Genomic DNA, 21,016 nt, shown 5'->3' with positions numbered 1-21,016 from the left:
CTTCGTGAGCAAAATTAAGGAACATATTAGTTGCAGAATTTTTTTGAAAATATTTTGATAATAAAATTGATGAACACAGTTCATCACAACCATTTAAAGTCCCTAAAAGGTTCATCCGTATACTTACTGCATAACAGCTTAAATTCAATCCAAACCACTTTAAGATAGTCAACTAAATCTATGACGATGGTCCAAAAAAAAAAAAAAAAACAAGCAGTAAAGACAAACAAGATTCTCAACCATAAAAATTTGCCATGACCGGCATTCAAATAATTTTAAGTGGAAAAGTAACAGGATAACGCATTCCAAAGTTCCAAATGTCAACAACAGGCAACATTGGTAGTTTCACCAGCATATCCAATAACGAAAAACCTACAGCGACAACCGAAAGAAACCATCAGGACTGTCCTACTCATCCTACACATCCAACGAACCAACATTCTTATGGCGGCTTTGTCGCGTCACCAATGTCAGTTACGGTCGTTTAAGGAAAACTCATTCTTTACCCAAGACATTTATTTGCCCACCTGTGAAGTTGCGATAATATTGGAAAAATGTCCATTGCTTTTGTGGCCTATCCTGGTAAATTCCAGCCGTTTCCACTTGAAAAGATATTTTACTAACCTACACTAACCGTAAAGGTTGGAATAGAAATTTTGGAAAGGCATTGTGGGAAACGGGTAATGTTCCCTTTGAAGATTTCGCAAAAAATATCCTAAAATACACAATAAAACGAAGAGAAAAACGTGTTGCTGACAGGGAATGTCAAACGAAAGGATAATGGTGGAGTAGACGATTATGAAGGTCACAATCAGACGATGGAATTTTTAATATTACTCCTAAACTTAAATGAGTTATTTGTAAAAATTTTAAAAGAGTTCTTTTAGAGAGTATTAGGTAGGCGGCCAGACAGTATTAATTTTAGCAAAATTTAAAAATGTTCACATTTTCGTTTGTCCGTCTGTCTTTTGTAATCACGCTACAGCCATCCATAATGGCGCTTTTGCCCAGAAATTTGGCACAGATACGTCTTTTGTCTGCACGCAGGCCAAATTCAAAGATGGGCTATATCGATCCAGGTTTTGATATAGCTCCCATATAAACCGATCCCCAGATTTGGGGTCATGGGCTTCTAGAAACCGTAGCTTTTATTCGATTTGCCTGAAATTGAAAATCTAGAGTTATTTTAGGATCACAAATAGGTGAGCCGAAAATGGTGTGTATGGGTCCATGTTTTGGTATAGCCCCCATAGACCGATCTACCGAATTTACTTCTATACGATTTGCCTTAAATTACTTTTCTAGAGGTATTTTAGGATCACAAATAGGTGTGCCGAAAATGGCGTGTATCGGTCGTTGTTTTGATATAGCGCCCATATTGACCGATCTCCCAATTTTACTTCTTCGGCTTGTAGAAACCGTAGCTTCAATTTGATTTGTCTGAAATTGGAAATCTAGAGGTATTTTAATAGATGTGTCGAAAATGGTGTGTATCGGTTCATGTATTCGTATACACCCATAAAGCACGATCTCCTGATTTGACTTCTAGGGCTTTTCGACACCACAATTTTTATTGGATTTAGCTGAAATTAAAAAACTAAAGGTATTTGGGGTCCATAAAGAGGTGTGCCGAATATGGTGTGTATGGGTCCAAGGTTTAGTTTAGCCTCCATATAGCCCTATCTCCCGATTTGACTTCTTGAGCGTTTAGACATCCGAACTTTTATCCGATCTGCCTGAAATTCCTGAAAATCGAGATGTATCTTGGGTTCACAAATAAGTGTGCCAAATATGGCGTGTATCGGTCCACGGTTTGGTATAGCCCCCATATAACCCGGTCTCCAGATTTGAATTCTTGGAGTTCTAGACACCGTAATTTTATCCAATTTGCTTGAAAAAATTTGGAGATCTACGCATAAGTACGCCGAATATGGTGTGTATCGATTCATGATTTCGTGTTTACCTCATATGGACCGATCTCCAGATTTTACATCGTAGGTGTGTAGACATCCCAATTTTTATGTAATTTAAAATCAAGAGGTGTTTTGAGTTCACACAGAAGTAAGCCGATTAGGGGGTGATCAATTTTGATATACCCCCATATCGACCGATTTCCCGATTTGACTTATTGTGCTTCTAGACACCACAATTTTTATCCTATTTTCCGGAAATTCAAAATTTAGAGGTCTTATCGGTCCATAAATAATAGGTGTCCATTTATTATTTTTCGATCTTTTGGGTATTTTCGGTCCATGTTTTGGTATAACTCCCATGTGTTAAGTCTCCCGATTTCCATGTTGTTTGGTAGAGTATCTGTCATCAAATCCACTTGAAATTCTATATATGTATTTTCAAGTAACCTGACGAAGACTTTTCTAAGGGAACAATTATGGTGGTGGGTATTTCAGATTCGGCCCGCACTAATAGAAAAAGTTTCCTTATATTAACGAAATGTTTCGTTAAAAGTCAGCCAATGAAATAAATTCGTTAATACAACGAAATTTGTCGTTATTATAACGAATTTTCTGTCAATCAACGTAATGTTTCGTACTATTAACGAATATTTTCATTGTATTAATGAAAATGTTTCGTTATATCAATGACAATTTTTCGTTGGCTCACTTTTAATGAAATTTCCTTTGTGTGCGGCCGAACTTAAATCCGTATAGACTTGTTTTTATACCCACCACCATAGAATGGTGATGGGGGTATAATAAGTTTGTCATTCCGTGTGTAACACATCGAAATATCGATTTCCGACTATATAAAGTATATATATTCTTGATCAGGGAGAAATTCTAAGACGATATAAGCATGTCCGTCTGTCTGTCTGTTGTAATCACGCAACAGCCTTCAATAATGGCGCTATCGTCTGAAATTTGGCACAGATTCGCTTTTTGTTTGCATGCAGGTCAAGTTTGAAAATGGGCTATGTGGGTCCAAGTTTTGATATAGTACCCATATAAACCGATTTCCCGATTTGGGATCTTGGTTTTTATGGGATCTTTAGTTTTTATCCAATTTACCTGAAATTGAAAATCTAGAGGTACTTGAGGACCACAAAAAAGGTGTGCCGAAAATGGTGTCCATCGGTCCATGTTTTGGTGTAGGCCCCATATAGACCGATGTCCCGATTTTGCTTCTTGGACGTCTAGAAAGTGTATTTTCTATTCGATTTGCCTGAAATTGAAAATCTAGACGTATTTTACGACCATAAAGAGGTGTGTCGAAAATGGTCCGTATCGGTACATGTTCTGGTATAGCCCCCATATAGACCGATCTCCCAATTTTTATTTTTGGGCTTCTATAAACTGTATTTATTACCCGATTTGCCTGAAATTGAAAATTTAGTGGTACTTGAGGACCATAAAAAGGTGTGCTGAAAATGGTGCCCATCGCTCCATGTTATGGTGTAGCCCCCATATAAACCGATGTCCCGATTTTGCGTCTTGGGCGTCTAGAAAGTGTATTTTCTATTCGATTTGCCCGAAATTGAAAAGCTAGAGGTATTTTAGGACCATAAAGAGGTGTGTCGAAAATGGTCCGTATCGGTACAGGTTTTGGTATAGCCCCCATATAGACCGATCTCCCGATTTAGCTTCTTGGGCTTCTAGAAACTGTATTTACTATCCGATTTGCCTGAAATTGGAAATCTAGAGGTATTTTGAAAACATAAAGAGGTGTGTCGAAAATGGTCCGTATCGATACATGTTTTGGTATAGACCCCATATAGACCGATCTCCTAATTTTTATTTTTGGGCTTCTATAAACTGTATTTATTACCCGATTTGCCTGAAATTGAAAATCTAGAGGTATTTTGGGACCTCAAATATTTCGATAGAAAATTTTGTCAAAATTTTATTTCTATAGAAAATTTTGTCAAAATTTTATTTATGTAGAAAATGTTGTCAAAATTTTATTTCTATAGAAATTTTTTTCCAAATTTTACTTCTATAGAAAATGTTGTCAAAATTTTATTTCTATAGAAACTTTAAACTTAATTATATACGTATTTAATCGGCCTTTTTTAGTTTAATATATACTACTTATGGACTACCTTGTAATTTAGAAGACGGTGTAAGGAAGTTTTAAGATACCTTGACATCGGCAAGTGTTACCGCAACCAAGGTAATTCGATTGTGGATGACAGTCTTCAGTAGAAGTTTCTACGCAATCCATGGTGGAAGTTACATAAGCTTCGGCCTGGCTGAACTTACGGCCGTATACACTTGTTTGGTATAATCCCCATATAGACCGATCTCTCGATTTTACTTCTTGGGCGTCTAGAGACTATATTTTCTAGCCGATTTGCTTGAAATTGAAAATCTAGAGGTATTTTAAGATCACAAATATGTGTGTCGCAAATGATGCCTATTGGTTCATATTTTGGTGTAGCCCCCATATAGACCGATCTGCCGACTTTATTTCTTGGCCTTCTAGAATCCGTAGTTTTTATCCAATTTGCCGGAAATTAGAAATATAGACATGTCTTAGGACCAAAAGAGGTGTGTCGAAAATGGTCCGTATCGGTCCATGTTTTGGTATAGCCCTCATATATAGACCAAACTCCAGAATTTATTTCTAGGACTTCTGGAATCCGGCTGACCACAAATAGTTCACGCGAATATGGTGTGTGTCGACCCATGTTTTAGTATAGCCTGCACATAGACCGATCTCCAAATTTAACTCCTTGGGCTTCTAGAAACCGTAGTTTTTATCCGATTTGCACAAAAATGTAAATATGCTGGAATTTTATACCCTCAAAAATATGTATCGCATTTATTTTTATCGGTCCATTTGGCAAGGCATCGATATAGACTGATTTAACTTCCCAGCAAAAAAAGCGTCGCCAAAAAAGTAATGAAAATGTTCTTTTTGGATCCGGAAGTGGTGCAAAATTGACGCAGAAGCGATGAATTTAACATGGGCTTGTCATAGGACAGAAGTCCTCCATTTCAACAGCCGTTGCACTGAATTTGCATCACTTCTTTAGGTGTGATACGAATTCAACGTTTTGGATGTAAATTAAAAAATTCTGTAATATTTCGTCAAATAAATAATTTTTATAATTTTTTATAATTTTTAATGGATTCTAACGTTTGACCTCAAATATTTTCAAAAATGCACAATTTTTTCAGTTTGGATTTAGCAGTTTTTTCGACAAAATTGAATTCTTACTCTGTTTTTAACCTATTTGAAACAAAAAAGCTAAAATTGCCCATTAAAAGTATGAAAAAAAACAGATTTAAAAATTTGAATTAAAAGAACTTCCTGGGTAGTTAAAATAAAGAAAATAAAGAGTGCATCTTCTGGAAGTTCCTTTTATAGTTGTGCCTTTGGAAGAACTTCCAAATTTTTTTGCTGGGTTCTTGAGGGAACACCCAGAGAAAAAATATTTTCCTCTGGAATGAAATTTTAGACAAACGAAATTCCCCTTCCCTATAAAGTATTTTCGTTTAGAGCAAACTAAACCGAATTTTTGATAAGCGACTCAACGATTGTATCTAAAATTTGTGGCAAAAGAAAACTTTGCTTGTCCAAAATTTTGTTCCTCAGAAAAGAAAACACTTCTTTCAGGGTATAGAAGGGCACTGATCATGAAAATTGCTTGCAACTGAAAGTAAAATTTCCAGATTTTACTCATCGTATTCATTTAAATAATGGCGGAAAAAATCTACAGATTTAAGATTTCATATCAAGGCGTTGTTTCATCACATACTCGATATGTTTAATATTTCTCTAAAACTCAAACAAAATTGGTTCTCATAAATCCAGAATCTGATCTAGTATTTATAGGTAGAATCTTTAATTTTTTTTTTCGGGAAGCGTACTGGTTGAACTGATTTGCTTGGGAGAAGATTTGACATCATATATTATCAAGTAACCCGCTACCACGAAGAGTTTTCAAAGTCAACTCTTATATTTGATTCACGGTGGTGGGTATTTAAGATTCGGCCCGGCCGAACTTAAATCCGTATAGACTTGTTTTTCAATAGATTTATTTGATGTTATAAAAATATTTAATTATTAAGGAGTGTACCAGTTTATGTTTTGGTATAGCCCCTATATATACCGATTTTCTGGTTTGAATTCTTGGTCATGTAAAAATCGAAATTTTTATCCGACTTTGCAGAAATTGAAAATGTATTTTACGTTTAACAAGTAAGGAAAGTCTAAAGTCGGGCGGGGCCGACTATATTCTACCCTGCACCACTTTGTAGGTCTAAATTTTCGATACCATATCACATCCGTCAAATGTGTTGGGGGCTATATATAAAGGTTTGTCCCAAATACATACATTTAAATATCATTCGATCTGGACAGAATTTGATAGACTTCTACAAAATCTATAGACTCAAATTTTAAGTCGGCTAATGCACTAGGGTGGAACACAATGTTAGTAAAAAAATATGGGAAACATTTAAATCTGAAGCAATTTTAAGGAAACTTCGCAAAAGTTTATTTATGATTTATCGCTCGATATACATGTATTAGAAGTTTAGGAAAATTAGAGTAATTTTTACAACTTTTCGACTAAGCAATGGCGTAAAATACAAGGAAAATTTTGGTTTTTTGACCATTTTTGTCGAAATCAGAAAAACATGTATATGGGAGCTATATCGAAATCTGAACCGATTTCAACCAAATTTAACACGCATAGCTACAATGCTAAATCTACTCCCTGTGCAAAATTTCCACCAAATTGGGCCAAAACTCTGGCCATTAGAACCATATTAGTCCATATCGCGCGAAAGATATATATGGGAGCTATATCTAAATCTGAACCGATTTCAATCAAATTTTGCACACTTAACTGCACTACTAATTGTACTCCTAGTGCAAAATTTCAAACAAATTGGGCCAAAACTCTGGCTTTTAGGACCATATTAGTCCATATCTGGCGAAAGATATATATGGGAGCTATATCTAAATCTGAACCCATTTCAATCAAATTTTGCACACTTGACTGTACGACTAAGTGTTAGGTTAGGTTAAGTTATGTGGCAGCCCGATGTATCAGGCTCACTTAGACTATTCAGTCCATTGTGATACCACAGTGGTGAACTTCTCTCTTATCACTGAGTGCTGCCCGATTCCATGTTAAGCTCAATGACAAGGGACCTCTTTTTATAGCCGAGTCCGAACGGCGTTCCACATTCCAGTGAAACCACTTATAGAGAAGCTTTGAAATCCTCAGAAATGTCACCAGCATTACTGAGGTGGGATAATCCACCACTGAAAAACTTTTTGGTGTTCGGTCGTAGCAGGAATCGAACCCACGACCTTGTGTATGCAAGGCGGGCATGCTAACCATTGCACCACGGTGGCTCCCGACTAAGTGTTATGTTTGCTATATCTAAATCTGAGATGATTTCTTCCAAAATCAATATGGTTCTATTCTGACCCAAATTAGGAACATGTGCCAAATTTGAAGGCGATTGGATTAAATTGCGACCTAGACTTTGATAACAAAAATATGTTCACGGACAGACGGACGGACGGACGGACAGATGGACATGATTATATCGACTCAGGGACCCACCCTGAGTATTATTGCCAAAGACACCATGTGTCTATCTCGTCTCCTTCTGGGTGTTACAAACATATGCACTAACTTATAATACCCTGTTCCACAGTGTGGCGCAGGGTATAAAAATACCTCTGTGATTTAAATCGGAAATTGTTTTATATAATCCTCATACAAACCGGTCTCCGGATTTAATTCTTCGGGGTGTAGAAGGCGCAATGACCATCCGAATTGCATGAAAGTAGAAGTAAGGAAACCTTCCCGATTTGTTTTTCGAGCTCATTTTAGATTTGGAACCAAATGAAAAGCTCTTCGGAAATTAAAAAGTACCTATCATCCCATTCTTCCAAGTAACCAGTTACAACGAAGAGTTTTCAAAGGACACTATTACATTTGATTTATGATAGTGAGTATTTAGGATTCGACCCAGCCGAACTTAAGACCTTGTATTCTTGTTGTTGATTTACTATTTATTTTGTCACACACGCAAAGAAAAAAAACGTTTGGAAAACGTGTACCGAAAACGTTTTTCTTTTGTTAGAGTTTTTTGAATTGCTTCGAAAATTTTAAACTTTTATCACCAAAAAAATTCGTTTGTTACAAAATTTTTATTTTTTTCAATAAAAAAAGTTATTTTTGAAATAACAACACAGTCCATTTCGTTTATATCAAACACTGTTCTTTTCTGACTTTAGGTCTTTAATAAGACACATTTTACAGTTCAAAATTTAATATAGTACAATGTAATGTTGAAAATTTTTTCGGAATCTTCCGAATATATCTGGAATATATGTAAAAAAAAAAAACAAAAGCAAAAAAAAAAACTTTGGCCGAAGCAGGGATCGAACCCACGACCCTTGGCATGAGAGTCGGACGTAGCTACCACTGCTCCACGGTGCCAAACTAAATGTTTTTCCCGGTAAATAAACTTTGTTTATTCGGTTCGTGGGCGCCGCAAGCTATGCTATATAAATATAACTTATATGGATATTTATCTATTGATGACCATAACAGGTACATAGCTCAGTGGATAGTGTGTTGGCTTACAATGTGCATGGTCCGCGGTTCGATTCTCCGTCCAGGCGAAAGGTAAAAAAAATTTTAAAAATTTATAAAATCGTATAATTTCTTCTACATTGTTGGTATTACAGAAAAGGGTGTTAAGAACTAAAAATCCTCGTGGATGTGAGAAAGATGTGAGGGACAATGCAATTAGCAAGAAAATAATGTTTTTTATGAAATTAATGAAATTGTTTTTACATCCTGGAAAAGAATAAACGTTTATCACAAAAAGTATATACTTTTCTTCCAAATACACTTCCTTACAGCGAAAAGCAAATGAGAAACGAACTTTGTTTGTCTAAAATTTCGTTTGGGAGGAAAGAATTATTTTTTTGCGTGCATCTAATATCCAAAATTAAATTTTTTGTTTCCATTGGCGAAAATGGGAAAATTCCAAAACATGTCAACAAGAATAATTCATCGGAAGTGGAAAAAATCGGGTAAACCATCCTTGGATGTGCTTATATAGTAATGTTTGTATTTTTTGATGGACTTATTTCATCAAGTAAACCCCACTTTCTGTTTATATAAAGTCAGATTTAGAGACAAAATCCAATTTTCATTTTGCATGTGTCTAGTACTAATCGTAACTGATTTTTCATACAATTGCTATTCCATCACATCTTTCTATGTGGCATTGTTCAAATAGATTCCATAAAATTCAATTAATTATAGGCTTAACACAATTAATAAAAAAATATGATTTATTTAAAAATATATATATTTTTTTATTGTTTAATGCACTAACAAAATTCAATAAAATTTCAAATGAAATTAATTCAATTCTCTTTCGTCTTCCCAGAAGAGGCATATTGACATATGCCTACGGAATTGTGATTATTCATTCGTAAAACACAATTCTAAAATTGAATTTAGCATTCCGTAAAAAAAACTTTCAGTTTTCCCTTCCCTTATGAAATTGAACTTAAATAAAACATTTATTTGTTACTACAGCTTAGGCCGTAAGGGCCAAATGGGCTTTCTTTTTCGAAACAAAAATGAAACATTTCACGTGTAAATTCACACTAAAAGAAAAAAAACATTTTTAAAGCATCAAAAAGAAAAAAACAGAGAGATCAAAAACCCGTATATCTTATGGAATACTTTTGCCAACGCCAGGCAGTATTAGGCTATGCTGTTTTTTTCATACCCTGCACCACTCTATGGAAGAAGGTATTAGAAGTTAGTTCATATGTTTGGAACATTCGCAATATTGCTCAGAGCATGTCCCTGAAAAGATCTAACCGTGTCCGTCTGTCTGTGAATACATTTTTGTAATCAAAGTCTAGGTTGCAGTTTTAGCCCCATCCATTTAAAATTTGCCACTTTGGGTCAGAAGAGAACCCTATTGATTTTGGAGGAAATCGGTTCAGCTTTAGACATAGCTCGCATATAAAGGGTGATTTGTTAGGAGCTTGATAACTTTTTTTTTAAAAAAAACGCATAAAATTTGCAAAATCTCATCGGTTCTTTATTTGAAACGTTAGATTGGTCCATGACATTTACTTTTTGAAGATAATTTCATTTAAATGTTGACCGCGGCTGCGTCTTAGGTGGTCCATTCGGAAAGTCCAATTTTGGGCAACTTTTTCGAGCATTTCGGCCGGAATAGCCCGAATTTCTTCGGAAATGTTGTCTTCCAAAGCTGGAATAGTTGCTGGCTTATTTCTGTAGACTTTAGACTTGACGTAGCCCCACAAAAAATAGTCTAAAGGCGTCAAATCGCATGATCTTGGTGGCCAACTTACCGGTCCATTTCTTGAGATGAATTGTTCTCCGAAGTTTTCCCTCAAAATGGCCATAGAATCGCGAGCTGTGTGGCATGTAGCGCCATCTTGTTGAAACCACATGTCAACCAAGTTCAGTTCTTCCATTTTTGGCAACAAAAAGTTTGTTAGCATCGAACGATAGCGATCGCCATTCACCGTAACGTTGCGTCCAACAGCATCTTTGAAAAAAATACGGTCCAATGATTCCACCAGCGTACAAACCACACCAAACAGTGCATTTTTCGGGATGCATGGGCAGTTCTTGAACGGCTTCTGGTTGCTCTTCACTCCAAATGCGGCAATTTTGCTTATTTACGTAGCCATTCAACCAGAAATGAGCCTCATCGCTGAACAAAATTTGTCGATAAAAAAGCGGATTTTCTGCCAACTTTTCTAGGGCCCATTCACTGAAAATTCGACGTTGTGGCAGATCGTTCGGCTTCAGTTCTTGCACGAGCTGTATTTTATACGGTTTTACACCAAGATCTTTGCGTAAAATCTTCCATGTGGTCGAATAACACAAACCCAATTGCTGCGAACGGCGACGAATCGACATTTCACGGTCTTCAGCAACACTCTCAGAAACAGACGCAATATTCTCTTCTGTACGCACTGTACGCATTCGTGTGGTTGGTTTAATGTCCAATAAAGTAAACTGAGTGCGAAACTTGGTCACAATCGCATTAATTGTTTGCTCACTTGGTCGATTATGTAGACCATAAATCGGACGTAAAGCGCGAAACACATTTCGAACCGAACACTGATTTTGGTAATAAAATTCAATGATTTGCAAGCGTTGCTCGTTAGTAAGTCTATTCATGATGAAATGTCAAAGCATACTGAGCATCTTTCTCTTTGACACCATGTCTGAAATCCCACGTGATCTGTCAAATACTAATGCATGAAAATCCTAACCTCAAAAGAATCACCCTTTATATATATTCCGCCCGATACATACACTTATATGTCATCAGATGTCATAGCTTCACCTTGATTTGGTTCAAATTTCACAAAAAGAGTATACTTGACAGTACCGTAAAGTGTGAAAGATTCGGTTTTAATCGCTTCGTAGTTATATGTAGCTCGCACATATAGGGTTGCTGAAATCTCTTGCAACCAACTTCAAGTTGTTTTAATTTCTGAACCGCTCTTCTGGCAACTGACAGATTTAGTGACAGTTTATTTTATTGTTTACAACTTTAAAAAAGTCCTTTGATCTATTAAATTAAGAAATAATGTTATTTGTGATGCAATTCAAGCCTGTTAGTGTGATTGCTTTGTATATGACTGAAAAACCACAAGCGACTATCGTTGGAGACCAGCATTAGAATGTGAATAAATCTTTTGTTTCTCATGTCATTGTTTGCTAGCTCACTTGTGGTCTGAACATATGGTGAGGACGGATGCAACACATATTGAAAAATGAGCTTGGATTAAAAAGTTTGACCGAAAAGTGCCAAGGAGTTGCTTCGTAGGCACGAGTTATCGAATTTGGTTATCTCCGATGAGAAGTCATTCCTAGTTAAGTTAGGTATAGTGGCAGCCCGATATTGCAGGTTCCCTTAGACTATTTAATCCATTATGATACAACAATGTTTAGCTTATCTGTTATCACTGAGTGCCACCCGATTTCAATAACAAAGAACCCCGCTTTTAAAGCCGAGTCCGCAAGTTCCATATTGTGGTGAAACCACTTACAAAAGAGTGTTTCAAAATTTATTACTGAGAGGGGATAATCCACCGCTGAAAAACATTTTGGTATTTGGTTGAAACTAAGATTGCACACATGACCCCTTTGTATGCAAGGCGGGCATTCTAACCATTGCACCACGGTATCTCCTAGTCATTCCAAGTTAAGCAGTATGAACAAACGAAATGCGTTTACTTGCCAAAGAGGTCAGGTGAAAATTTACACTTCGATTGACCTACAGAAATCACGCACCCGATGATAATGGTGTGGACCGCTATAATTGCCGATCAACTTTGCCCTCCCGTATTCATCCACCGTGGGGTCAAAATTAATACCGAATACAATCGGGAAAATGTTCTGAAGATAGTATTGAAGCCCTGACATAAAAAACATTTCAGCCGCAGACCATGGACATTTCAAAAGGACTCAGCATCATCGCAATCAGTACGTGACTACGGCTTACTGTTTGGTAAATTGGTCATTTGTTCTTGATGTCTCGGTAGATTTGGCAAAATATTTCTCTCCAACTAAAAGATACTTCACAAATTTCCTCTCGAAATAAAATGCTGACAAAATTCTCCATAAAAATAAAACTCTAACAAATTTTTCTATAGAAATAAAATTTTGTGTAGCAATGAAATTTTGAGAAACGTTTCTATAGAAATAACATTTTCATCAAAGTTTTTATTGAAATAACATTTTGAAAAAAATTCTATAGAAATAAAATTTTGAAAAATTTGTCTATAGAAATAAAATTTTGACAAAATTTTCTATAGAAATAAAATTTTAACAAAATTTTCTATAGAAATTAAATTCTGAGAAACGTTTCTGTAGACATAAAATTTTGATCAAAGTTTCTATTGAAATAAAATTTTGACAAAATTTTCTATAGAAATAAAACTTTGACAAAATTTTCTATAGAAATACAATTTTGACAAAATTTCGTATAGAAATACAATTTTGACAAAATTTTGTAAAGAAATAAAATTTTGTATTGAAATAAAATTTTGAAAAAATTTTCTATAGAAATAAAATTTTGACAAAAATTTCTAGAGAAATAAAATTTTGACAAAAGTTTCTAGAGAAATAAAATTTTGACATTTTCTATAAAAATAACATTTTGACAAAATTTTCTATAGAAATAAAATGTTGACAAAATTTTCTACAGAAATAAAATCTTGACAAAATTTTCTATAGAAATAAGATTTTGACAAAATTTTCTATAGAAATAAAATTTTGACAAAATTTTCTATAGAAATAAAATTTTGTCTAAATTTTGTATAGAAACAAAATTTTGACAAAATTTTCTATAGAAATAAAATTTTTCTATAGAAATAAAAGTTTGATAAAATTTTCTATAGAAATAAAAGTTTGATAAAATTTTCGATATAAATACATTTTTGACAAAATTTTCTATAGAAATAAATTTTTGACAAAATTTGCTATAAAAATATTTTTTTTTTATTTTCCTCTCTTTTTAATTCGTTTTGTTTTGTTTTTTTTTTTTGGCAAAATTTGCTATAGAAATAAAATTTTGCCAAAATTTCCTATAGAAATGAGATTTTGACAAATATTTCTATGGAAATAAAATTTTGACAAAATCTTCTATAGAAATAAAATTTTGACAAAATTTTCTATAGAAATAAAATCTTTAGAGAGTTTTCCATAGAACTAAAATTTTGACAAAATTTCCTATATAAATAAAATTGTGACAAAATTTTCTATATGATTAAAATTTTCGACAAACATTTCTAGAGAAATAAAATTTTGATAAAAGTTTCTATAGAAATAAAATTTTGAAAAAATTTTCTATAGAAATAAAATTTTGACAAAATTAAATTTTGAGAAACATTTCTATAGAAATAAAATTGTGATCAAAGTTTCTATAGAAATAAAATTTTGGCAAAATTTTCTATAAAACTAAAATTATGACAAAATTTTCTAATAAAAAAATTTTTGACAAGATTTTTTAATAAAAAAATTTTTGACAAAATTTTCTATAGAAATAAATTTTTGACAAAATTTTTGAAAAAATTGTCTCTATAAATAAAATTTTCGGAAAAATTTGCTATAGAAATAAGATTTTGACAAATATTTCTCTGGAAATAAAATGTTGATAAAATTTTCTATAGAAATAAAATTTTGATAAAATGTTCTAACGAAATAAAATCTTTAGAAAATTTGCTATAGAACTAAAATTTTGACAAAATTTTCTATATAAATAACATTTTGACAAAATTTTCTATGGAAAAGAAAAGATTCGTTAGATAAATTTTTGACTAACTTCCCAGCAAAAAAAAACGTCGGCAAAAAGGTAGTGAAAATATTCTTTTTGGATTCGGAAGTAGTGCAAAATTGGCACAGGAACGATGAATTTAGCATGGGCTTGCCATAGGACGGATGTCCACCATTTCAACTGTTGTTGCACTGAATTTTGATAAAAATTTCTATAGAAATAAAATTTTTACAAAATTTTCTATATAAATAAAATTTTCTCAAAATTTTGTACAGAAATCAAATTTTTACAAAATTTTCTATAGAAATAAAATGTTGACAAAAATTTTTAGAGAAATAAAATTTTGATAAAATTGCTATAGAAATAAAATTTTGACAAAATTTTCTATAGAAATAAAATTTTTAAAAAAAAATTCTATAGAAATAAAATTTTTACAAAATTTTCTATAGAAATAAAATTTTGTCAAAATTTTCTACAGAAATCAAATTTTTACAAAATTTTCTATAGAAATAAAATGTTGACAAAAATTGTTAGAGAAATAAAATTTTGACAAAATTTTCTATAGAAATAAAATGTTGACAAAGTTTTCTTTAGAAATAAAATTGTGACAAAATTTTCTATAGAAATAACATTTGGACAAAATTTTCAATAGTAAAGAAATTTATGTTTAGAAATAAAAAAAAATAATTTTGCTGTAGAAAGAAAATTTAAACTAACTTTTCCATAAAATCAATATCATTAAAATTTTTAATTCTCGTTAGAGGTCAAAGCGAAAGCCTTCCATTTGGTAGCAGTAGGAAGTTTTCTTGTAGGTGCAAGCCAAAAGTAAAAAACGTCGGCAAACTGATAAAAAGTATGCCCAGCTCCAAAAATTGTGTCTTTAATTTAAAAATTTTGGTATTAATTTCGAACCAAAGAAGGGGAGAATACAAATAAGGATACTTTTAAGACACAATTCTCTTTTAAATTTGGGTTTTGTAGACTTGCTTCTAGGAAGCAAATTTTAATTTTTCGTTTTTTCAGCGTGTTTTCTTCATATGCTATCAAAGTCCTTTAAAAACGACTTAATGAAAACTTTATTTTCCAAATTCAGGCGCGACTTCTAGTAGAAATTATGCTATGTTTCAAGTAAAAAACGTCGTTAAAATAAAGTGTGGAAAAACATGTCCTACATTTGAACGATTTTTTTGGTTTGTAATCAAGATGCAAAAAGACAACAAATTTAAAGACAATTTCATTAATTTTAAAGAATTTTTCTGAATTAATAAGTCAACTTGACCTTAGCCCAAAAATGTTTTCTTTCATGTTATGATAACCATTTTTAAGTGAAATCACTTAATTATAAGGACAATGCGACTTCATTGAAAAGTTTATAGACTTTTTGGCAAGGAAAAAACTTTATATCAGAGAAATCCCTCTCCGATGCTAAACAGAATTTGCATTCGTATTTTGAGGACATGAAATCTTTGACCTCACGATAATATTTTTTTCAGTGCACATTTAAAATTCAATGGATGCTTATAAACCCAAATACATAGTCGCTATTTGGAATGATCATAAAATAATAAATACACTTTAAAAATAAAATAATAAAATCTCTATCGAAGAAACTATTTGTTTGTGTGTTGTCTTCAAGGAAATCAGAAAGACCAACCGCCGGAGACGAAGCACTCTTCACCAAGATACAACATGCTCTCCCATTTCGGTTCAACTAACTGCATTTTTGAGCACTAAATAAAAACATCGATTTGGTGGGTCTCCCGCCCTAAATTCCTGACTTAAATGGTAGATCAACGCTTTTCGACACCTGAAAAAGTGGTTGATGTGTTCAGAATGCATGTTTTGGAGATACCTCAGTCAGAGGGGCTAAAGTGCATTGGCAAATGGTTCAAACGCATTCCAAATTATATATATCTTAGTGGAGAATATTTTGAAATATAATAAAGCTATTTTCGATCACTAATATTAGTTTTTATACCCTCCACCATAGGATGGGGGTATATTAACTTTGTCATTCCGTTTGTAACACATCGAAATATTGCTCTAAGACCCCATAAAATATATATATTCTGGGTCGTGGTGAAATTCTGAGTCGATCTAAGCATGTCCGTCCGTCCGTCCGTCCGTCTGTCCGTCTGTCCGTCTGTCCGGCTGCCCGTCCGTCTGTGGAAATCACGCTAACTTCCGAACGAAACAAGCTATCGACTTGAAACTTGGCACAAGTAGTTGTTATTGATGTAGGTCGGATGGTATTGAAAATCGGCCATATCGGACCACGTTTACGTATAGCCCCCATATAAACCGATCCCCAAATTTGGCTTGGGGAGCCTCCCGGAGCAGCAAAATTCATCCGATCCGGTTGAAATTTGGTACCTGATATTAGTATACGGCCTCTAACAACCATGCAAAAATTGGTCCATATCGGTCCATAATTATATATAGCTCCCATATAAACCGATACCCAGATTTGACCTCCGGAGCCTCTTGGAGGAGCAAAATTCATCCGATCCGTTTGAAATTTAGTACGTGGTCTTAGTATACGGTCTCTAACACCCATGCAAAAATTGGTCCATGTCGGTCCATAATTATATATAGCCCCCATATAAACCGATCCCCAGATTTGACCTCCGGAGCCTCTTGGAGGGGCAAAATTCATCCGATCCTGTTGAAATTTGGTACCTGATGTTAGTATACGGCCTCTAACAACCATGCAAAAATTGGTCCATATCGGTTCATAATTATATATAGCTCCCATATAAACCGATCCCCAGATTTGAACTCCGGAGCCTCCTGGAGGAGCAAAATTCATCCGATCCAATTGAAATTTAGTACATGGTGTAAGTATATAGTCTCTAACAACCATGCAAAAATTGGTCCATATCGGTTCATAATTATATATAGCTCCCATATAAACCGATCCCCAGATTTGACCTCAGGAGCCTCTTGGAGGAGCGAAACTCATCCGATCCAGTTGAAATTTGGTACATGGTGTTAGTATATGGTATCTAACAACCATGCAAAAATTGGTCCATATCGGTCCATAATTATATATAGCAAAAGTCATCCGATGCGGTTGAAATTTGGTACATTTTGTCAATATATGGCCTCTAACAGCCATGTAAAAATTGGTCAATATCGGTCTTTAGTTATATATAGCCGATGACTTATTACACAAAAATTGGTCCATATCTCCAAAAATAATCTACCAAAACTTTATTTCCATAGAAAATTTTGTCAAATTTTATTACTATAGAAAGTTGTGTCAAAATTTCATTTCTGTAGAAAGTTTTGTCAAACGTTTATTCCTATAGAAATGCTTGTCAAAATTTTATTTCCATAGAAAGTTTTGTCAAAATTTTATTTTTATAGAAAATTTTGTACAAAATTTATTTCTGTAGAAAATTTTGTCAACATTTTATTTCTATACAAAATTTTGTCAACATTTTACTTCCATAGAAAATTTTGTCAACATTTTATTTCTATAGAAAATTTTGTCAAATTTTTATTTCTATAGAAAATTTTGTCAAAATTTTATTTCTATAGAAAATTTTGTCAAGTTTTCATTTCTATAGAAAATTTTATCAAACTATATTATATACGTATTTAATCGGCCTTTTTTGTTTAATATATACCCCGTACGGGCTAACTTACAATTTAGAAGACAGTGTTAAAAAGTTTTACGATACCTTGCCATCGTCAAGTGTTATCGCAACCCAAGTAATTCGATTGTGGATGATACTCTACCGTAGAAGTTCCTACGCAATCCATGGTGGAGGGTACATAAGATTCGGCCTGGCCGAACTTACGGCCGTATATACTTGTTATTATCTAGTCCCGAAATATAAAAGGCAACCTTGGTATTGTTTGGTGAGTTACATTCAAATTCTATAGGAGTGTATCAAGTTTTGTTGAAATTGGTTTAGATTTAAATATATATGGGAAAATTTATCCTTGGATATACCTACCAACAAATTAGAATATGGAATGCTAATGCAAATTATGGATAGCAGAATGCTGTAGGGTGCCATACAGTCGACCCTTTCCGGCTTTAGACTTTCCTTACTTGTTTTTAAGTAATTTTGGAGAAGAGAAAACAAACAAGCGAAAAGAACAACTAAACTTTGTTAACTTTTTCATACAATGCCACAAGAGGATACACTCAGAAAAAGATATTTCGAAAAAATATATGCCGCAAAAAATGTATGTAGTATGCACAAAGATTTCTGCTCTTTAAAAAGGGAAGCGGTTCGGTATTCGGAAGAGTTTTTACTTTAGAAATACTCTCATATATAAAGTAGTGTGTATGATTTTATTTTTTTTTTTAATTTTAATACTTTTTCTTGAGTGTATCCATCAGTTATCAGCTATTTAAGGGCTGTAGCCCATCAACGTCAATGCGAAACAAATCAAAGGCAAACCTAGCCTACCTGTTGGGATAATGGCAATGTTACTGAAAGTCATCGAGCAAAAGGATTCACACTCGCAGCCGCCAAGGCCGCCATGCCCAAACTTCACCAAGATGGCATGGTATTGGGCTTACCGTATGAACATCGTTCGTTGCCTGATGCTTATGATTGTGACGATGATGAAGATGAAGGGGTTGAAAGCAAACATCAAAAACTTTGAAAGGATTTCATAAAAAAGGGCTTTAAAGTAAAATTCAATCAAAGGAGCAAAATCAATTTAGATATTAAATTCTCTCAAAGTAATGATGGAGTCGAAAGACTTTCAATGGAATGGGCTACCATTACCTCCCTCCTCGGCAAGGTGATTGAAAAATCTAAAGCTTTTTCACAAAATTTTTTTATATTACAGTGAATGGTATTTCTTTTTTGTTGTTGTTGTTGTTGGTAAAAGGTATTGCAACAAATAAAAAAAATACATAAGAACTTTTGATTTCTTATAAGGCTTATTAAAAAGTTACAAATAAAGAAGTAAGTCTATACAATGGATAACATTATGTCTTTACTTTTGTTCACGGAATTATTATCATCACATTTAGAAACTTGGTTGTTCCATAGTAGACATTTCATTTGTTTAACAAATAGGGGGAAAAGTGGTAAGCTGTATAATAAAGAGAATAGCGATAATTTTATGTAGTGTATACTATTAGTTGCCCCATTGCGCTATGGTACCAGTGACCGAAATATCATGCATAAAATCAATTTTTGAACTTATGAAAATTAAAAATTTGGTGATACAAACAAGTTGACAACGTATTTCCAATAACAAATCCAAAATTACGAAACCTATTACGATGAATATGACAACCCGTTTGGCTCTTTCGGGCCGCCGAAATTGAAACTCTTTGTCGTTTTTGTATACCCTCCACCATAGGATGGGGGGTATATTAACTTTGTCATTGCGTTTGTAATACATCGAAATATTGCTCTACGACATGGGGTCTTAGTAGATATATTCTGGGTCGTGGTGAAATTCTGAGTCGATTTGAGCATGTCCGTCCGTCCGTCTGTTGAAATCACACTAACTTCCGAACAAAACAAGCTATCGACTTGAAACTTGGCACAAGTAGTTGTTATTGAAGTAGGTCGGATGGTATTGAAAATGGGCCATATCGGTCCACTTTTACGTATAGCCCCCTTATAAACGGACCCCCAAATTTGGCTTGCGATTGCTCTAAGAGAAGCAAATTTCATCCGATCCGGCTGAAATTTAGTACATGGTGTTAGTATTTGGTCTCTAACAACCATGCAAAAATTGGTCCATATCGGTCCATAATTAAATATAGCCCCCATATAAACCGATCCCCGATTTGGCTTGCGGAGCCTCTAAGAGAACCAAATTTTATCCGATCCGGCTTAAATTTGGTACATGGTGTTAGTATATGGTCTCTAACAACCATGCAAAAATTGGTCCACATCGGTCCATAATTATATATAGCCCCCATATAAACCGATCCCCCGATTTGGCTTGTGGAACCTCTAAGAGAAACAAATTTCATCCGATCCGGCTGAAATTTGGTACATGGTGTTGGTATATGTTCTCTAATGACCATGCAAAAATTGGTCCACAACGTCCCATAATTATATATATCCCCCATATAAACCGATCCCCAGATTTGACCTCCGGAGCCTCTTAGAGGAGCAAAAGTCATCCGATCCGATTGAAATTAGGTCCGTGGTGTAAGTATATTTTCTCTAACAACCATGCTAAAATTGGTCCATATCGGTCCATAATTATATACAGCCCTCATATAAGCCGATCCCCAGATTTGACCTCCGGAGCCCCTTAGAGGAGCAAAATTCATCCGATTCGGTTGAAATTGGGTACGTGGTGTTAGTATATGGTCTCTAACAACCATGCAAGAATTGGTCCATATCGGTCCATAATTATATATAGCCCCCATATAAATCGATCCCCAGATTTGTCCTCCGGAGCCTCTTGGAGGAGCAAAATTCATCCGATCCAGTTGAAATTTGGAACGTAATGTGAGAATGTGGTCTCCAACAAACTCGCAAGAATTGGTCGATATCAGTCCATAATTAGATATAGCCCCCATATAAACCGTTCCCCAGATTTGATCTCCGGAGCTTCTTAGAGGAGCAAAATTCATCCGATCCGGTTGAAAATTGCAACGTGGTGTTAGTATAAGGCCGCTAATAACCATGCCAAATCCATATCGGTCTATAGTTATATATAGGCGATCCTTAATCACACAAAATTTGATCGTTATCGGTTCATGGTTGCCACTCGAGCCAAAAATAATCTAC

This window comes from Haematobia irritans, chromosome 3 (genome assembly GCF_050003625.1).
Source record: "Haematobia irritans isolate KBUSLIRL chromosome 3, ASM5000362v1, whole genome shotgun sequence".
Lineage (NCBI taxonomy): Eukaryota > Metazoa > Arthropoda > Insecta > Diptera > Muscidae > Haematobia > Haematobia irritans.
Note: the sequence above shows the minus strand (reverse complement) of the source record.